The sequence below is a fragment of the Salvelinus namaycush genome, chromosome 34, assembly GCF_016432855.1.
Source record: "Salvelinus namaycush isolate Seneca chromosome 34, SaNama_1.0, whole genome shotgun sequence".
NCBI classification, from domain to species: Eukaryota; Metazoa; Chordata; class Actinopteri; order Salmoniformes; family Salmonidae; genus Salvelinus; species Salvelinus namaycush.
In genome coordinates, this window is record NC_052340.1 from 4898733 (window position 1) to 4918650 (window position 19918).

Below are 19918 nucleotides of genomic sequence, written 5' to 3' on the forward strand. Positions count from 1 at the left end.
CCCTGAGCCTGCCATTCTGTACCTTGTTACACCACCCTGGATTACTGACCTCTGCCTGCCCTGACCCTGAGACTGCCTGCCGTTCTGTACCTTTCTGACTCCGCTCTGGATAGCCGGTCTTCTCTTGAGAGCCAGGTCTGCCTACGGTGGCCTCTCTCAATAGGAAGGCTATGCTCACTGAGTCTGTACATAGTCAAAGCTTTTGTAATTTTGGGTCAGTCACAGTGGTCAGGTATTCTGCCACTGTGTACTCTCTGTTTAAGGCCAAATAGCAATCTAGTTTTCTATGTTTTTTTGGTTAATTCTTTCCAATGTGTTTTGTAATTATCTTTTTGTTTTCTCATGATTTGGTTGGGTTTAATTGTGTTTCTGTGCTGGGGATTTTTTGGGGTCTGTTTGTGAACAGAGCCCCAGGAACAGCTTGCATAGGGAAATCTTCACCAGGTTCTTCTCTCTGTAGGTGATGGCTTTGTTATGGAAGGTTTGGGAATCGCTTCCTTTGAAGGTGGTTGTAAAATTTTCTGGATTTTGATAATTAGCGGGATCGGCCTAATTCTGCTCTGTATGTGTTATTTGGTGTTTTACATTGTACACAGAGGATATTTTTGCAGAAGTCTGCATGCCGAGTCTCAATTTGAACTTTGTCCCATTTTGTGAATTATTGGTTGGTGAGCGGATCCCAGACCTCACAGCTATAAAGGGCAATGGGTTCTTTAACTGACTCAAGTATTTTTAGCCAGATCCTAATTGGTATGTTGAATTTTATGTTCCTTTTAAAGGCATAGAAGGCCCGTCTTGCCTTGTGTCTCAGATCGTTCACAGCTTTCCTGGAAGTTACCTGTGTCGCTGATGTTAAGGCCGAGGTATGTATCGTTCTTTTGTATGCTCTAGGGCAACGGTGTCTAGATGGAAATTTGTCATCCTGGCAGCTGGACCTTTTTTGGAACAACATTATTTTTGTCATACTGAGACTTACTGTCGGGGCCCAGGTCTGACAGAATCTGTGCAGAAGATCTAGGTGCTGCTGTAGACCCTCCTTGGTTGGGGACAGAAGCACCACATCATGAGTTTAGACATTTGACTTCAGATTTTAGTAGAGTGAGTGTAACGGCAGTCTAAGTCGTCCTCCTCCTCAGACGAGGAGAGGCGAGAAGGATCTGAGGACCAATGTGCAGCGTGGTAATTTTCCATGATTTAATTAACACAAAACAAGACACTATACAAAATGACAAAACAAACTAACCGTCACAGTCCCGTGTGACACAGACACAGGAACAATCACCCACAAACAAACAGTGAGAACAGCCTACCTTAATATGGTTCTCAATCAGAGGAAACGTCAAACACCTGCCCCTAATTGAGAACCATATCAGGCAACACATTTAACCCAACATAGAAACACATAACATAGACTACCCACCCAGCTCACGTCCTGACCAACTAAACAAAGTTCAAAAACAACGGAAAACAGGTCAGGAACGTGACAGTGAGGCTGGGCGTTGCAGACTGTTCTAGTGCCCTCGCCAAATCGTTGACATACAGTGCATTCAGAAAGTATTCAGACCCCTTTACTTTTTTCCACATTTTGTTACGTTACAGCCTTATTCTAAAATTGCTGAAATCATTTGTTCCCTCATCAATCTACACACAATACCCCATAATGACAAAGGGAAAACCGTTTTTCAGACATTTTTGCAAATGTATTAAAAAAATGTAAAAACAGAAATAGCTTATTTCCATAAGTATTGTGGCAGCCGAGGGGAGGCCAGAAGCGAAACTCACAATGAAATAAGACAGCGGGACCCCGTTTAACGATGCTCAAAAAAAAGTTGTTGTTTAATAAACGTTGGGGGGAACGGGGAGGGGAGAAATACAACTGAAAGGCCTCTCAGGTAACGAGTGGGTCACTCTGTGTCCGCTCCTCTGACCGCCTGTGTTAATGAACAAAACCGAGAGAGAGAGCGATGAGTCCGGGGTTTCAATACATGCTCTCAACTTGCACCTGGTGGCGTGCTACCCGGGAATAGGTCCTCTTCCTTGGGGCAAAGAAAAGGAAGAGTGAGAGACAAGTGAGTCAAACACTGCCTAGTATCTTCTTTGGCGTCTGATCACTCCGGTTATTCTGGGGTCTACAGTGGCAAGAAAAAGTATGTGGACCCTTTGGAATTATCTGGATTTCTGCATAAATTGGTCATAAAATTTGATCTGATCTTCATCTAAGTCACAACAATAGACAAACACAGTGTGCTTAAACTAATAACACACAAATTGTTGTATTTTTCTTGTCTATATTGAATACATAAGTTGAACATGAGAAGTGTAGGTTGGGAAAAGTATGTGAACCCCTAGGCTAATGACTTCTCCAAATGCTAATTGGAGTCAGGAGTCAGCTAACCTGGAGTACAATCCTTGAGACGAGATTGGAGATTTTGGTTAGAGCTGGCCTGCCCTATAAAAAACACTCCCAAAATTTGAGTTTGCTATTCACAAGAATCATTGCCTGATGTGAACCATGCCTCAAACAAAAGAGATCTCAGGAGACGCAAGATTAAGAATTGTTGACTTGCATAAGGCTGGAAAGGATTACAAAAGTATCTCTAAAAGCCTTGATGTTCATCAGTCCACAGTAAGACAAATTGTATATAAATGGAGAAAGATCAGCACTGTTGCTACTTTCCCTAGGAGTGGCCGTCTTGCAAAGATGACTGCAAGAGCACAGCGCATAATGCTCAATGAGGTTAAGAAGAATCCTAGAGTGTCAGCTAAAGACTTACAGAAATCTCTGGAACATGCTATCTCTGTTGACGAGTCTACGATACGTAAAACACTAAACAAGAATGGTGTTCATGAGAGGACACCACAGAAGAAGCAACTGCTGTCCAAAAAAACATCGCTGCACGTCTGAAGTTCGCAAAAGAGCATCTGGATGTTCCACAGTGCTACTGGCAAAATATTCTGTGGACAGATGAAACTAAAGTTGAGTTGTTTGGAAGGAACACACAACACTATGTGTGGAGAAAAAAAGGCACGAGCTGCTTTGCTGCCTCAATGCCTGGATAGCTTGCTATCATCGACTGAAAAATGTATTCCCAAGTTTATCAAGACATTTTGCAGGAGAATGTAAGGCTATCTGTCCGCCAATTGAAGCTCAACAGAAGTTGGGTGATTCAACAGGACAACGACCCCAAACACAGAAGTAAATCAACAACAGAATGGCTTCAACAGAAGAAAATATGCCTTCTGGGGTGGCTCAGTCACTCCAAAGTCCTGACCTCAACCAGATTGAGATGCTGTGGCATGACCTCGAGACCAGTTCACACCAGACATCCCAAGAATATTGCTGAACTGAAACAGTTTTGTAAAGAGGAATGGTCCAAAATTCCTCCTGAACTTTGTGCAGGTCTGGTCCACAACTACAGAAAATGTTGGTTGAGATTATTGCTGCCAAAGGAGGGTCAACCTGTTATTAAATCCAAGAGTTCACATACTTTTCCCACCCCGCACTGTGAATGTTTACACAGTGTGTTCAATAAAGACATGAACACATATAATTGTTTGTGTTATTAGTTTAAGCAGACTGTGTGTGTCTGTTGTTGTGACTTAGATGAAGATCAGATCAAGTCCAGGTAATTCCAAAGGGTTCACATTATTTTTCTTTCCACTGCAGGTGTACCCTCTGCCTGTCTGCCGAAGTGCCTGTGTCACTGCACCTCTACATATACCCATTTGGGGTAATGAGGGACAGGTGTGACCAATTCCAGGTGCCAATTGGTTGCAGCACCTGGACTGGGTAGTATTGGTTTTGAATCACCAGCCCCAGTTGGTGCCTGTAGAGCTGTCCATGGTGCTGACACCTTGGCCTCTCTAGCCCTCTGGAGCTGACCAGAGGGCTAGAGAGGTCAGGGGTTGCCACAGTATTCAGACCCTTTGCTATGAGACTCGAAATTGAGCTCAGGTGCATCCTGTTTCCATTGATCATCCTTGAGATGTGTATACAACTTGATTGGAGTCCACCTGTGGTAAATTAAATTGATTGGACATGATTTGGAAAGGCACACACAGTTGACAATGCCTGACAGAGCAAAAACCAAGCCCTGAGGTCGAAGGAATTGTCCATAGAGCTCTTAGACAGGATTGTGTCGAGGCACAGATCTGGGGAAGCGTACCAAAACATTTCTGCAGCATTGAAGGGCCCCAAGAACACAGTGGCCTCCATCATTCTTAAGTGATGTACTCGGCCATACAATCTACCCTCTGTAGCGGCTTACGGTCAGATGCCGAGCAGTTGCCATACCAGGCGGTGATGCAAACGGTCAGGATGCTCAGGTATTACAGACTCGGTCAGGGAGAGGTTGAAAATGTTAGTGAAGATACTTGCCAGTTGGTCCGCGTATGCTTTGACTACACGTCCTGGTAATCCGTCTGGCCCCGCGGCTTTGTGAATGTTGACCTGTTTAAAGGTCTTGCTCGGCTACCGAGAGCGTTATCACACAGTCATCCAGAACAGCTGGTGCTCTCGTGCATGCTTTCAGTGTTGCTTGCCTCAAAGCGAGCATAAAAGGCATGTAGCTCGTCTGGTAGGCTCGCGTCACTGGGCAGCTTGCGTCTGGGTTTTCCTTTGTAGTCCGTAATAGTTTTCATGCCCTGCCACATCCGACGAGCGTCAGAGCCGGTGTAGTAGGATTCAATCTTAATCCTGTATTGACGCTTTGCTTGTTTGATGGTTCGTCTGAGGGCATAGCAGGATTTCTTATAGGAGCCCGGATTAGTGTCCGGCTCCTTGAAAGCAGCAGCTCTAGCCTTTAGCTCGATGCGGATGTTGTCTGTAATCCATGGCTTCTGGTTGGGATATGTACGTACGGTCACTGTGGGGACGACGTCGTCGATGCACATTGATGCATTGATGAAGCCGATGACTGAGGTGGTATACTCTTCAATGCCATTGGATGAATCCCGGAACATATTCCAGTCTGTGCTAGCAAAACAGTCCTGTAGCGTAGCGTAGCATCCGCGTCATCTGACCACTTCCTTATTGAGTGAGTCACTGGTACTTCCTGCTTTAGTTTTTGCTAGTAAGTAAGAATCATGAGGATAGAATTATGGTCAGATTTGCCAAATGGAGGGTGGGGGAGAGCTTTGTATGCATCTCTGTGTGTGGAGTGAAGGTGGTCTAGAGTTTCTTTTCCTCTGGTTGCACATGTCACATGCTGGTAGAAATGAGGTAAAATGGATTTGTTTGCCTGCATTAAAGTCTTCGGCCACTAAGTGCGCCGCTTCTGCATGAGCATTTTCTTGTTTGTTTATGCTTTATGCAGTTGGTTGAGTGCGGTCTTAGAGACAGCATCAGTTTGTGGTGGTAAATAGACGGCTACGAATAATATAGATGAGAACTCTCTTGGTAGTTAGTGTGGTCTACAGCTTATCATAAGGTACTCTACCTCAGGCGAGCAATACCTTGCAACTTCTTTAATATTAGACATCGCGCACCAGCTGTTCTTGACAAATAAACATAAGATATTACAGTTTTTATTGTCCCGTTGGAAGGATAATCTTGATCGTAGGTCATCGATTGAATTTATCGAAAGACTGCACGTTGGCCAATAGAATGGATGGCAGTGGGGGTTTACTCGCTCGCCTACGAATTCTCAGAAGGCAGCCCAACCTCCGCCCCCTTTTTCTCAATTTTTTTCTTTACGGAAATGATGGAGATTTGAGCCTGTTCACAAGAAAGCAGTATATCATTCACAGCGGACTCTTCCAGTTCGAGGTGAGTAATCGCTGTTCTGATGTCCAGAAGTTATTTTCGGTCATAAGAGACGGTAGCAGCAACATTATGTACAAAATAAGTACAAAACTAAGTTACAAACAACGCAAAAAAACTAACAAAATAGCACAGTTGGTTAGGAGCACGTAAAATGTCATCCATCCTCTCTGGCGCCATTCTACTCTCATTGACATTTTGTGTAGATTGATGAGAAAAAATAAATACATTTAATCAATTTTAGGATAAGGCTGTAATGTAACTAAATGTGGGAAAAGTCAAGGGGTTTGAATACTTTCGGACATACACTTCAGAACAAACTTATTTTGGATTTTTTCTGTTCCATGTAGTGAATCTGTTATTCAATGCGTTTGTATAGGCTAATAGCAGTAAGGTAAAAAAAAAAAAATGCATACATAAAAATTCTTAAAATTCTAAATTAAATAGCTAAATGGACCTTCTTAAAACAATTCCATATAGCTTAGTAGAACCCCCCCCCCCTCATTGTCAAGCCCTGTCCTCCTTAGCTACTGTTGCTTTCCAGGTCAAATGGCACCGTTCAATTATTTAACAATAAAAAAATAATAATGGATGTAAACCCCTCATGCCATAGCATTGATAAGCTTCCATGCATTTCAAACGAAAGCTGGAGCTGGGCCTGTGCATCAGACTTCAGAGCCTTTTATAGCAGAGTTGTGTAAATGAGGTGGTTGGTTTTCAATTGACTAACACTTTATAATGTGGTTTGTGCAGGCTGAAAAATGTTGCATTCGGGTGCCATCAGAAACTTGAACATTTGTAACAAGCATGGTAACAAGCATTTGTTACACCTTTGTGATTACAGTCTGCAATCAGCACCAATCAGTTACATGTTAGTACAGGGTAACTATGAATTATTACAATACTTGTAGTGTAATTACACTATAATAAGGACCCCTTAAAATTAAGTGTTACCATTGTGTGTGTGTGTGTGTGTGTGTGTGTGTGTGTGTGTGTGTGTGTGTGTGTGTGTGTGTGTGTGTGTGTGTGTGTGTGTGTGTGTGTGTGTGTGTGTGTGTGTGTGTGTGTGTGTGTGTGTGTGTGTGTGTGTGAGAGCTTCACGTGTAACGTCAATGCCACCAGTCTTGCCAGAGGATCGCTATAGAGTACAGAAGACCTTTGATGAGATGGCGGGGCCTGTAGGAATTCTCTTATCTTAAAATATAACTCAACCATAGAAGATAATTAACCTCCTGTTCTCTCTCCCTGGCAGGACAACAAGCTGAATGCAAAGGAGTTCATAAAGCTGGTTAACTCAGGTTAGATCATAAGAATCTAAGCCAGGGGAGGAGGTTCTAATAAGCTATATGGAATTGTTTTAAGAATTATATAAACAATTATTTGATTAAAAAAACAATTTGGCCTCACTGCTATTAGCCCATACAAACGCATTGAATAACCAATTCACTACATGGAACAACACATAGTCCCCCCAAAACAATTAAACTAAGTTTGTTCTGTCCTATGCCTTCAACTGAAGTGTGTCAGGAAACATTTGTTATTTAACCCCTTATTTTTGGCCCTAAACAGTCTCCGTATGTACTTCCATAAATGTTTTCAACTGGTACTGTAGGACCTTCAGACGCGTCTTCTCTTTGCTTGTGGGCGTGTCCTCGAACACAAAATCCATATGTGTGTTCGAGAGAGTCTCACCTTTCCACAGTGGGGTCATAGACAGAAGTTGGCAGATTGGCTGTACCAAATTCAGACGAGTGCCAAGACGCGCGTGGGAGTCGTAGAGCAAACCGTTCGGGCGCTCTGGCCGATTTTGTGGGAAGGTCTGACAAACACCGCTCTAGCTCTGTCACCTTTCACCACAGACGCGAAGGTGCGACATAGGCTAATATGGTGGATTGAGACGCATCCAATGCAACAAAACGTATCTCTAACTTAAACTGACTGATTTTTATAGGATAAAAAAAAAAAATGCTAATTCGATTTCCGCGGACATCAACCTTAGGTGGTTTAATGAACCCAGGTAGTCATTATTAATTGTTATGTTAATTTAGTCAAATCTGTTGTATGAAGGGTACCGGTATTGTATGTTAGTCCTATTGTGAGGAATATTATTACACTACAGTACCAGTAAAAGCCAGTAGGTGGGAGCAGAGTAGCAAGGTTTTAGGTCATAGCTAATTTACCATTACAATCCTCTGCCTCGTTCACTCCTACCCACAGGTGATATTTAAGAGGGGCTGACCCAGTGCTCCAGTTGGCTTGAGAGATGATGATGACGATTCACACCTTTAGTTGGCTCTCCCTATTTGTTTTTGTATTTTAACTATCCTTTGTCTGATCTTCCCCGTTTTTGTTTTGATACACTTTTTTAGTTTTTGGTCAAAGTTTGGTGTGGGGTTTTATTTTGTTTGCCTCTTCTTAGGCAAATGTATTGGGCACTAATGTGTGGGTGTTTTTTAGGTCCCAGTTGTTATGGCTAGTCAACTAGAATCCCACCTGTCGTTCTGGTCGTAGTCCGTGACTCTTTGTTAGTTCCCTTCTGTTTGAGTTACTTTTTTTTGTTTAATTGCTGGGGAACGTAACAAAATGGGGGCTCGTCCGGGATCTTGTTTACCATGGGTATGGTAGTTGCTCTAATCACCTACTCTGAAGCTCGGTTGTGTCCAGATATTTGAGTGTTCAAAAGACACATTTGGAGGAGAATTTCTGTCACTGACATCCACGCTGAGTGGCTATAAGATTGGTGAAATCATTTTTGAAAGTTTCATAAAAGTTGGAAGCATTTGTGGAAAATCCTACAAATCCTCAAAGAGTTAGTCTATACTGCTTCGGTGGAGGAGGAAATCCTTCCGGAGAGGGAGTATGATGAAAAGGGTCCTTCGGGTGGTAGAGTACACCCCATAGACGTACAACTGCGAGAGGTAGAACTAAAGGCAAAATGGGAACAACAGAAATTAGAGCTTGAGCACAAGGAAAGGGAAAGAGAATGTGCAGCCAGACTAGAACAAGAAGAGCGATTAAAATAGATTGAGCTGGAAGCGCGACAAAGGGAGATAGATCTGTAAGTACTCCAAATCAAGGCCATCCTGCACCCTCAACAGAGTTTGATCTTGGTCGGAACAGCCGGCTTGTAATGCCTTTCAACAAAAAGGAGGTCGATGTGTATTTTACTCTGTTTGATCGGATTGCCACATTCCTAAAATGGCCGTCAGGAAACTGCTCCTCTTCTTGTGGGAAATGCCCAGAAAGTATACGCTGCTTTCTCTTGACCAGAGCTTTCGATTATGACACTGTTAAAGCTTATATTTTACACGTTGGTCCCAAAGGCATACAGATAACAGTTCCATAAATTGCGAAAGACAGAATCAAAAAGCCGTGTCGAGTTTGCAAAGGAAAAAACATGAATTTTTGATCGGTGGTGTGGTTCTCAAGAGGTCAAGGACCTTGAGGATTTAAAGACGTTCGTACTTCTTGATCATTTCAAGAATTGCCTTCACTAAAGGGTTGCTACCTACATTTGAGGACAAGGATCTCACTCTTGAGAAAGCTGCAATCCTTGCAGATGAGTTTGTCAACACATAAAACTACCTTCACAAACAAAGCACCTAGTAGTTATCCCTACGCAAAAAGCAATCCAGGGAAGCCATCTCCTACTGCGAGGTATGTCTTTTTTTCTACAGTGCCCAAAGACAATGATCAGCAGAACTGGTTTTTCGTATCCACCTTTTTGTAATTACTGCCGTGAGAAATAACACATTGCCTCTGTGTCCTAAGTTGAAACAGAAAAATGAGAGAGAGAAAAAGCAGTTTGTTTTTGTGGGAGCACTCCAGCCCATTAAGTCTCTGGTTTGGACTGGTATGCATTTCCTAAACAAGATTTTTGATCAGATGTGTATGAACATGTCTCTGCCGAGTGGCAAATCTGTTAAGCAGCCGGTGAAGACACTGCAAGACACTGGGGCAGCCCAATCCTTCATTTTGGAGGGCATTTTGCCTTTGTCTGACATTTCAGCAACTGGTTACAGTGCGTTAATACAAGGCGTGGAGAAGGGTTTCATGGAAGTTATTTTGTATAATGTGGAACTCAAACCTGATCTTATTTCTGGTTCCGTTGTCATTTGGAGTGAGGCCTAGGCTACTGGTGAAGGGGTCTCATTCATTTTGGGAAATTATTTAGTTGGAGGGAAGGTTGTGCTAAATCCAGTCATTTGTAACGAACACAGAGTAGGGCAACCTGGATAGTTTACGAATGCACTGTGCTTTAGAGTGTTCCAAGCATGTGCCGTTACACGTGCTATGTCTAAGAAAGTCGCCGGGAGCTAGTGTTGAGGAGGACGTCAGCGATCCCACCATGGTCGATCTGTCTGAGACATTTATGGGTGATCCTGATTGCAGTAAACCTCCTGAGTTGACCTCTCCTTTGAAAACCTCAAAGATGAGCATGTTTGTCGGACCACTGAAGGAAGAGAGGGTCCCTACAGTTGACACTTCGATGTGTAGGAAGTAGCTGATTGCTGAACAGAGTAAAGATGTATCCCGCTCCCCTCTTTTTTCTGAGATGTCATCTCATTAGTCAGTATGTTTTACACCTGTGCTGGCTTGTCATCTCGTTAATAAGGTGTTTAATCTGTGCTGGCACAGTTGGCTTGAGAGATGTGGAGGGTTAACACCTTTAGTTGGCTCTCCCTATTTGCTTAAAGTAATTTTTAAAAATCCTTTATTTATTTATATCTTTTTTTGTTTGTTTCACCTTTATTTAACCAGGTAGGCCAGTTGAGAACAAGTTCTCATTTACAACTGCGACCTGGCCAAGATAAAGCAAAGCAGTGCCACACAAACAACAGAGTTACACATGGGATAAACAAACATACAGTCAATAACACAATAGACAAATCTATATACAGTGTGTGCAAATGTAGTAAGATTAGGGAGGTAAGGCAATAAATAGGCCATAGTGATGAAATAATTACAATTTAGCAATTAAACACTGGAGTGATAGCAGAAGATGAATGTGAAAGTAGAGATACTGGGGTGCAAAGGAGCAAAAAAAATTATAACAATATGGGGATGAGGTAGTTTGGTGGGATATTTACAGATGGGCTGTGTACAGGTGCAATGATCGGTAAGCTGCTCTGGCAGCTGATGCTTAAAGTTCGTGAGGGAGATATAAAACTCCAGCTTCAGTGATTTTTGCAATTCGTTCCAGTCATTGCCAGCAAAGAACTGGAAGGAAAGGCGGCCAAACGAAGAGTTGACTTTGGGGTTGACCAGTGAAATATACCTGCTATGGTGACCAGTGAGCTGAGATAAGGCGGGGCTTTACCTAGCAAAGACTTATAAATGACCTGGAGCCAGTGGGTTTGGCGACGAATATGAAGCGAGGGCCAGCCAACGAGAGCATACAGGTCGCAGTGGTGGGTAGTATATGGGGCTTTGGTGTCAAAATTGATGGCACTGTGATAGACTACATCCAAATTGCTGAGTAGAGTGTTGGAGGCTATTTTGTAACTGACATCGCCAAAGTCAAGGATCGGTAGGATGGTCCGTTTTACGAGGGTATGTTTGGCAGCATGAGTGAAGGATGCTTTGTTGCGGAATAGGAAGCCGATTCTAGATTTAATTTTGGATTGGAGATGCTTAATGTGAGTCTGGAAGGAGAGTTTACAGTCTAACCAGACACCTAGGTATTTGTAGTTGTCCACATATTCTAAGTCAGAACCGTCCGGAGTAGTGATGCTAGACGGGCGGGCAGGTGCGGCAGCGATCGGTTGAAGAGCATGCATTTAGTTTTACTTGCATTTAAGAGCAGTTGGAGGCCACGGAAGGAGTGTTGTATGGCGTTGAAGCTCGTCTGGAGGTTTGTTAACTCAGTGTTCAAAGAAGGGCCAGAAGTATACAGATTTGAGCTTACCTGTTTTCGTTTTGCTCCACTTTTTGTTTTGCTTCCGGTCTAAGTTTGGTGTGGGGTTTTATTTTGTTTGCCTCTTCTTGGGCAAATTTAGTGGGCACTCAGGGTGGGTGTCTTTTAGGTCCCAGTTGTTGTTGCTAGTCAGCTTTCAGTGGACACCTCCATGAGTGTCTTTCAGAACCCCTCCTAGAACTCCCACCTGTCTCGTTTTGGTCGTCGTCAGTGACTCTTTCTTAGTTCCCCCTTCTGTTTGAGCGCCATTTTTTGTTTTCTTGCTGGGGAACGTAACAATCAGCACTCATACTCTGATGATATGGGCCCTGGTACATTTGAGTGCCTATGTCTGTGTCTGAGAGCTATCCCTAACCCACCTGTCAGACTGGGGGGTGTAGCAGTCTGACCCGAGAGCAGACAGAGCCTTTGCTGGTCTCTTCGCAGTCTGCAGGTAGGGCTACTAGAGGGATAAGCACCAAGGTGTTAAACAATAGGGCTCCATAACAAGTGGTTCCGGAAATGAAGTCTCAATCCTCGCAACCCGTGGAGATAATCAGTATTAGCAATAGTGATATTACTGTGCAACTTAGACGTTCTATTTTCTCCCAAGATTGCAAAACCATTCGTATGTTGATGTAGTTAGTACCCATCGTTTGTGAATATTTCAACATCTGTGCTTAGAAGTCGTGTTTTTACCATCAGTTCCGAGTTTCAAAATCCACACTAACATGAGCCTTAGTGTTTCTGCCACCACAGAAACAGACCCTGGATCAGTTCTAATGCCACCAACATCCATGGAAATAATGTGAGAGTTTGTAGTTATGTTTTGAAGCCAGAGGATGAGTCTGAGTCATCTTTCACTGTTAGTTTTACACAAATATGTGTTAATTTAAAAAATAATTGAAAGTACTGATAATGTTGTGTGTACTGACCATGGTAACTTAGCTAGCTAACAGAAATTGGAAACAAAAGATCTCGGCCAAATCCCAATTTGCCTCTTATAGACCCTATGTGCTTGTGGAGATCTGAGAGGATTTGATTGATATAACCAATATGGGGAAACTTCAACGTAGCTATTACCATATGGATTGGCTATATTGATTGCACCTGTCAAAACCTTTCAGACAAGCTATTAGTGACTGCTCAAACAATGGAAATACATGTCCTCAAAGATGGAAGGCAGGCGGGAGGAGGCGAGATCAGATGGGATCATTCTAGCCAATGAGAGGGCAGATATCCATGTGAACAACATGCCAAAGAGATAGACAGAGGACTAATCTTTGCATCCGTGCCATTATAGCGCCTGTGACAGCGTGGGCAGCATTTTAAAGCAATTTTCTAAATTGGTTGATTGCTCCGAACTCATAGGAATCCCCACCCAGTTGACTACTTTAAAATGGTGGAAGCCCGCAATGGCATTGCCCATGCTAAAACGGGTTATATCCATGATAAGTCCTTTATCTCTATGACAACGGGCACAACGGCGATATAAAGTATTTTTTTCCAAGTTGCCGGAAGGTCACGTGCGCCCACTTATATCAGTGCATTCGTAACAACCTAACTATTATGAAACTTCTATTCGATCAAATAAGCATCACGTAGCAAATTAGCAATTGTATTTTTTGTTGACCAAATTCATCACTCATTGACCGCCACACAAAAATGTCTCACTTCGTAGGGTTATTTTTGTCTACAGATTTAGGGTGGAGTAAAACCTCTTGCTTCGCCTCTTCCTCTTTGCCCTTGCCTAACCAACAACCGCCGTATTTCAAAAAATGTCCAAGGTTGAGTCTAGTGGTCACGTGGCTTGTATCCGCTTGTATTGGGCTCCCGAGTGGAGCAGTGGTAGAGGTGTCACTACACACTCCCTGGTTTGAATCCAGGCTGTATCCCAACCAGCCGGGATTGGGAGTCCGGTGTATCACAACCAGCCGTGATTGGGGTTTGGCCGGTGTAGGCCGTCATTGTAAATAATAATTTGTTGTTAACTTACCGCAATGCTGTATGGGATGAGTAGTTTGTTTTTCCCCTGACTCTGGTATGTACATAGTCTTGTACCCTTGACTTTTTTTCTCATAAATCATTTTGTTTTAAGGGATTTCTATTCTTTTGAAGGAATGGTTCTCCCCAGAGATTGTTGTACCTAATTACGGTTTGGAACCACACAAGCAGCATGTTGTTGACATTTTTATGCAATTTTTTTTTATGGGTGTGTCAGTTCCAGAACTATAACTGCAGGAATGGGGGTGTGGCCCCTCAGAGCCCTATAAGGCCAGAGGGGGTGTGGTACAGCGCATTCTGAAAGTATTCAGACCTCTTGACTTTTTCTACATTTTGTTACTGTAAGGGTTGCGGAACTGGTGGCAGTGAAGTCAGACGCAGGAGAGCAGAGATAGGTGATAGCCGGAGCAGTTTAATTACAAAACCCACGGCAATACAAAAAGAACCTACATGGGTACAAAACCCGACGCGCACCAGTAACATAGTGCACAAGCACTTACAAACAAAGAATTCCACACAAGGACATGGGGGGAACAGAGGGTTAAATACACAACAATTAATGATGGAAATGGAAACCAGGTGTGTAAGAAAACAAGACAAAACAAATGGAAAATGAAAAGTGGATCGACGATGGCTAGAAGACCGGTGACGCTGACCGCCGAACACCGCCCGGACAAGGAGAGGAAACGACTTCGGTGGAAGTCGTGACAGTTACGTTACAGCCTTATTCTAAAATGTATGTTTTTTTAAATTTATTTAATCCAATCTACACACAATACCCCATAATGACAAAGCGAAAACAAGTTTTTAGACATGTTTTTTTTAAACAAAAAGTTAAAAATAGAAATACCTTATTTACATAAGTGTTCAGACCCTTTGCTAGGAGATGGGAGAATCTTACAGAAGGACAGCCATCTCTGCAGTGGCCAGACAGATGCCACTCCCCAGTAAAAGGTACATGACAGCCCGCTTGGAGTTTACCAAAAGGCACCCAAAGGACTCTGACCATGAGAAACAAGATTCTATGGTCTGATGAAACCAAGATTGAACTCTTCAGCCTGAATGCCAAGCGTCACATCTGGAGGAAACCTGGCACCATCCCTACGGTGACGCATGGTGGTGGCAGCATCATGCTGTGGGGATGTTTTTCAGCAGCAGGGACTGGAAGACTAGTCAGGATCGAGGGAAAGATGAACGGAGCAAAGTACAGAGAGATCCTTGATGAAAACCTGCTCCAGAGCGCCCAGGACCTCAGACTGGGGAGAAGGTTCACCTTCCAACAGGACAACAACCCAAAGCACACAGCCAAGACAATGCAGGAGTGGCTTCGGGGCAAGTCTCGGCATGTCCTTGAGTGGCCCAGCCAGAGTCCAGACTTGAACCCGATTGAACATCTTTGGAGAGACCTGAAAATAGCTGTGCAGCGACGCTCCCCATCCAGCCTGACAGAGCTTGAGAGGATCTGCAGAGAAGAATAGGAGAAACTACCCAAATACAGGTGTGCCAAGCTTGTACCGTCATACCCAAGAAGACTCAAGGCTGTAATCGCTGCCAAAGGTGCTTCAACAAAGTACTGAGTAAAGGGTCTGAATACTTATGTAAATGTGATATTTCCTAAACCTGTTTTTGCTTTGTCATTATGGGGTATTGTGTGTAGATTGATGAGGAAAAAGATACAATTTAACCCATTTTAGAATAAGACTGTAACGTAACAAAATGTGGAAAAAGTCAAAGGGTCTGAATGCTTTCTGAATGCACTGGCCAATATATCACAGCTAAGGGGTGTTCTTAGGCACAATGTAAAGCAGAGGGCCTGGATACAGCCCTTAGCTGTGGTATATTGGCCATATACCACAAAGCCCTGAGGTGCCTTATTATAAACTGGTTACCAACATAAATAGAACAGGAAACAAGTATTTTTGTTTCTGTTATAAACACTATTGTCTGATATACACACTAGTGAAGCGCAGATTGACTCATATCCCGCAGGCAGATTTAGGGTCATGAAACATTGTGTGGATGAAAGGCAGGTGGGTGGCGGGCGGGTTGAAAAAGAGAAAGACATTTATAAAAAAATATTGATAAATGTATAATTCTTGTGCAATTAATATCTACAGGCTACATTGAGGTTATTCTTTCATTATTTTTATCTGGCATTAGTGCGTTAGCTTTAGGTCCTAACTGTACTCACGCCAAATGCTTTTGGGATCTTGGGCAGAAAAAGTTACCGTCGATCCACTGAGGCAAAAAGGCCAATGTCACAGTTTAATTCAATAAATGAAAATCTGCAAATTGTAGAATTGAAAATAAAGAGAAGGGAGGGGCAGAAAAGTAATGTTTGGGAAAGGTTTGGTGATGTGGTATTTATTTTTTAAATAACCTTTATTTAACTAGGCAAGTCAGTTAAGAACAAATTCTTATTTACAATGACGGCCTACCCTGGCCATACCCTAACAACGCTGGGCCAGTTGTGCGCCGCCCTCTGGGACTCCCAATCACGGCCTGGATTCGAACCAGGTACTATAGTGATGCCTCTTGCACTGAGATGCAGTGCCTTAGACCACTGCGCCAAGACGATGATAGCGAGTGTGATGATTGTTCTAGTTCATAAAAACATTAGGCTACTGTTCAAAAGGTCTAAATATGAAATAAATACATGAATAAATGTTAAAGAAAACCTTCATTGTTCACCAGAAAAAAGGGAACTGTACAGTTCTTTTTCTGTATTTGCAGGTTAGGGTCGGCCACAGGCCTCAGATTTTTACTTTATCATATATAGTCGGGCGGTTACGGATGGGTTATTAGCAATTATGGGTGGATGTGGGATGGGTGAACAAACAGCTGACCTGCGCATCACTTATACACACAGCTGAAATGCTGTTTCAGCCAATCAGCATCCAGGACCCAAAATAGCCAGTTTATAATTAAGAATATTACTTAGCTACAGCTACTCCACCATCTGTCATTGATCGCTCTTTCAGTCCATCTTCTTCAGGTATGATCAGGACTCTTCAGGGACCATGTGCCCCATTTGAGCTTAGTCTGGCCCTCCAGGCTGCTGGTGCGTACACGCTCGCACACACACACATACACACACTCTCTCTTTCTCTCTGTCTCTGTGTCTACCTCTTACACTCCCTCCCTCACTCAATCTCTAACTCATTCAGAGTTCACCCCGGGATTTTTTAACAAGGTGGTGCTACTGAGTAAGCCGGGGCAGTGCCCCCCTTTTGGACTCAGGAGACGTTTGTGTTATTTAAACACCCGTAACTGCCATTTGCTGAAATCCCAAGCACAAATATACTCTATGGGTGTGATGCCTGTCTTTAAATGATCACAAATAGTATTACAAAGAAAGTTTTACATAGTGGCACAGCGCCACTCTTACGCTCTCTGGGGAGAACCCTGCCATTCACTCACTCACTACCTCACTTTCATATCCTTGTTACATTTTACCCTCCACCTATGCTGAAAAAAACCAGCATAGACCAGCATATGCTGCTGACTGGTGCTGGTTTTGCTGTTGACCAGCCTTCGTTGTGTTGGTGGTGACCAGTTTATGCTTGTGATACTTATGCTGGTCCTGGCTTGCAAAGTGAGGTTTAATTCCTATTGGAATCCAGCCAGACTGTAGATATCCAACAAGAGCTTTTATTCACCCACAATCTGTATTCAGAATGACTGCAAGGGTTAGAAAGATTAATAATTTAGTCTACCTAAACCATCTAAACTGGAACAACAGATTGGATTCGTTTTTGGTCAATCACAGCAGATCTTTTCACATCAGATCTTTTTCAGGGCTGATCTGATTGGTCAAAAGACAAATTTGTGAGAAAAAAATATCAGAATTGGGCTGCCTATTTAAACACAGCCATATGTTTGAGCGAAATAAAGGCCGGTTCTGACCGGACCAAATCTGAACCAAACATAGACGTCTATGATTGGTTCAGATTAGGTCCGGGCTGGACCAAAAATCTACGTCTGTGGACATTGAAATCAAGGCCGATCCAGACTGCACCAAAAAAAAGATGGCCAAAAGACGTCGGCGTCGGTCCGTGCTTAGTGGGATGCTGGTCAGAACAGCTTGACTAGCTAGATCAGGGGTATTCAACTCTTACCCTATGAGGTCTGGAGCATGCTGTTTTTTTGTTCTACCTGGAAATGATTGCACCCACCTGGTGTCCCAGTTCTAAATCAGTCTCTGATTAGAGGGGAATAATGAAAAAATGAAGTGGAACTGGCTTTGCGGTCCAGAGTTGAGTTTGAGGGAGGTAGACCATGCTGGACAGGCATAGACCAGCTTGGTCACCAGCATACCAGCATGGTCAGATCAGCTTGACCAGCTAGAACCAGAAATGGGCAACTCTAGTCCTTGGGGGCCGGAATGGTGTCACACTTTCCCCTCGTCCCTAGTAAATGCAGCTGAATAAACTAATTGCATTCTAAATTGATTAGTTGATGATAGATCATGATTATTTGAGTCAGGTGTGTTCGCTGGGGGAAAAGTGGGACACCAATCAGGCTATACCCTTACTAATGCCCTCTAACCCTGACTGGTTGCTCCTCTTTTTGCTGTTCTTTTACAGTGGCTGCTTGAACACCTGTGAGTGGGCTCTGTAAACGGGCTTTTCTGAGTGGGCACTGCAGGGGCATTCTGTCTGACCAGTACCATGTGATGACGTCACCCCCTCGTCCACACACGAACGAACGCGCACGCACACACACACACACACACACACTAACAACTCCAGGCCTTTGTCACCATATAATACCCCGCTCCAATAGGCTCTTTCACATTAGCAGTGTCAGAATAACAGCCTCAAAGCAGTACAGTATGTGATGACTATGTCACACAGCACATTATATTCTACTGTGATGTACAGCGCTGTCATTCTCTACTGCCATATTGTGTTACAGTGCTTTACATGAATTTACATGGATAGTACCTCTGGAGTTAGTGTCACTACTAATGTATTCGATGTGAACACAGGTACTGTATGTATCTCTCTCAATGTAAATTTACACTGAGCGTGCAAAACATTAAAAAGACCTTCGTAATATTGAGTTGCACCCCCCTGACACTTTTGCGCTCAGAACAGCCTCAATTCGTTGCGGCATGGACTCGACAAGGTGTCGAAAGTGTTCCACAGGGATGCTGGCCCATGTTGACTCATGCTTCCCACAGTTGGGTCAAGTTGGCTGGATGACCTTTGGGTGGTGGACCGTTCTTGATACACACAGGAAACTGTTGTGTGAAAAACCCAGCAGCGTTGCAGTTCTTGACACAAACCGGTGTGCCTGGCACCTCCTACCATACCCCGTTCAAAGGCACTTAAATCTTTTGTCTTGCCTATTCACCCTCTGAAAGGTACATATTACACAATCCATGTCTCAATTCTTAAGGCTTAAAAATACTTTTTTCACCTGTCTCCTCCCCTTCGTCTACACTGATTGAAGTGGGTTTAACAAGTGACATCAATATGGGATCATCGCTTTCACCTGGTCAGTCTATGTCATGGAAAGAGCAGGTATATCAGCTATTTCAGCTAAGTATTTTCAGTATTTCAGTTATTTATTTTCATTGTTTGACTTTTAACTAGTGAGAATGTACTTAAACCGTTGGAAATTATAATGAAAAACGCAATAATGAAATGTATCCAAAAATAGAAATTTTGCAGATATGAATCCACTTTGTTAATATTAAATTATTCCTGTGTTTATAAATACAGCCCAGCACACACACACACGGAGAGTACGGCCTGCCCCAGTGAGAGATTGAAGGTGATGTCTCCGCTGCGCTGCACTCACCATCTCTATTCTTATCATACTGACGCCACGTACAGCATCAACACGTACTCGCGGCCTCCTCCATTACGTTCCCTCGCTCCCTCTCTCCTTTGCTCCGTTCCTTCCTCCCTCGTGCTCTCTCTAGTAACTCACAATCTGCCTCCTTCTCCCTCTGTTACCCTCTGTGCTCTGTCACACACAAACATTTATGCTCTTGTCATTTCTCCTGATGCAGCTATAAATGGAAGCTTTGCTCACATACAGCTAGCTTCCTGTTCATCTTTAGGTGACTAAACACAGGTTGTCAGGTTGCCCATGGCAACAGTCCATCCCCCTCAGGACAGAAGGGGGGGGGGGGGGCATAATACACATGTACCAGGATGGGGCACTCCTCTCTGTCTCTTTTCACTACAAAACAAATACAACATACTCACACACTCTAGGGGCTGTATCAGTTCAACCCAGCAAGA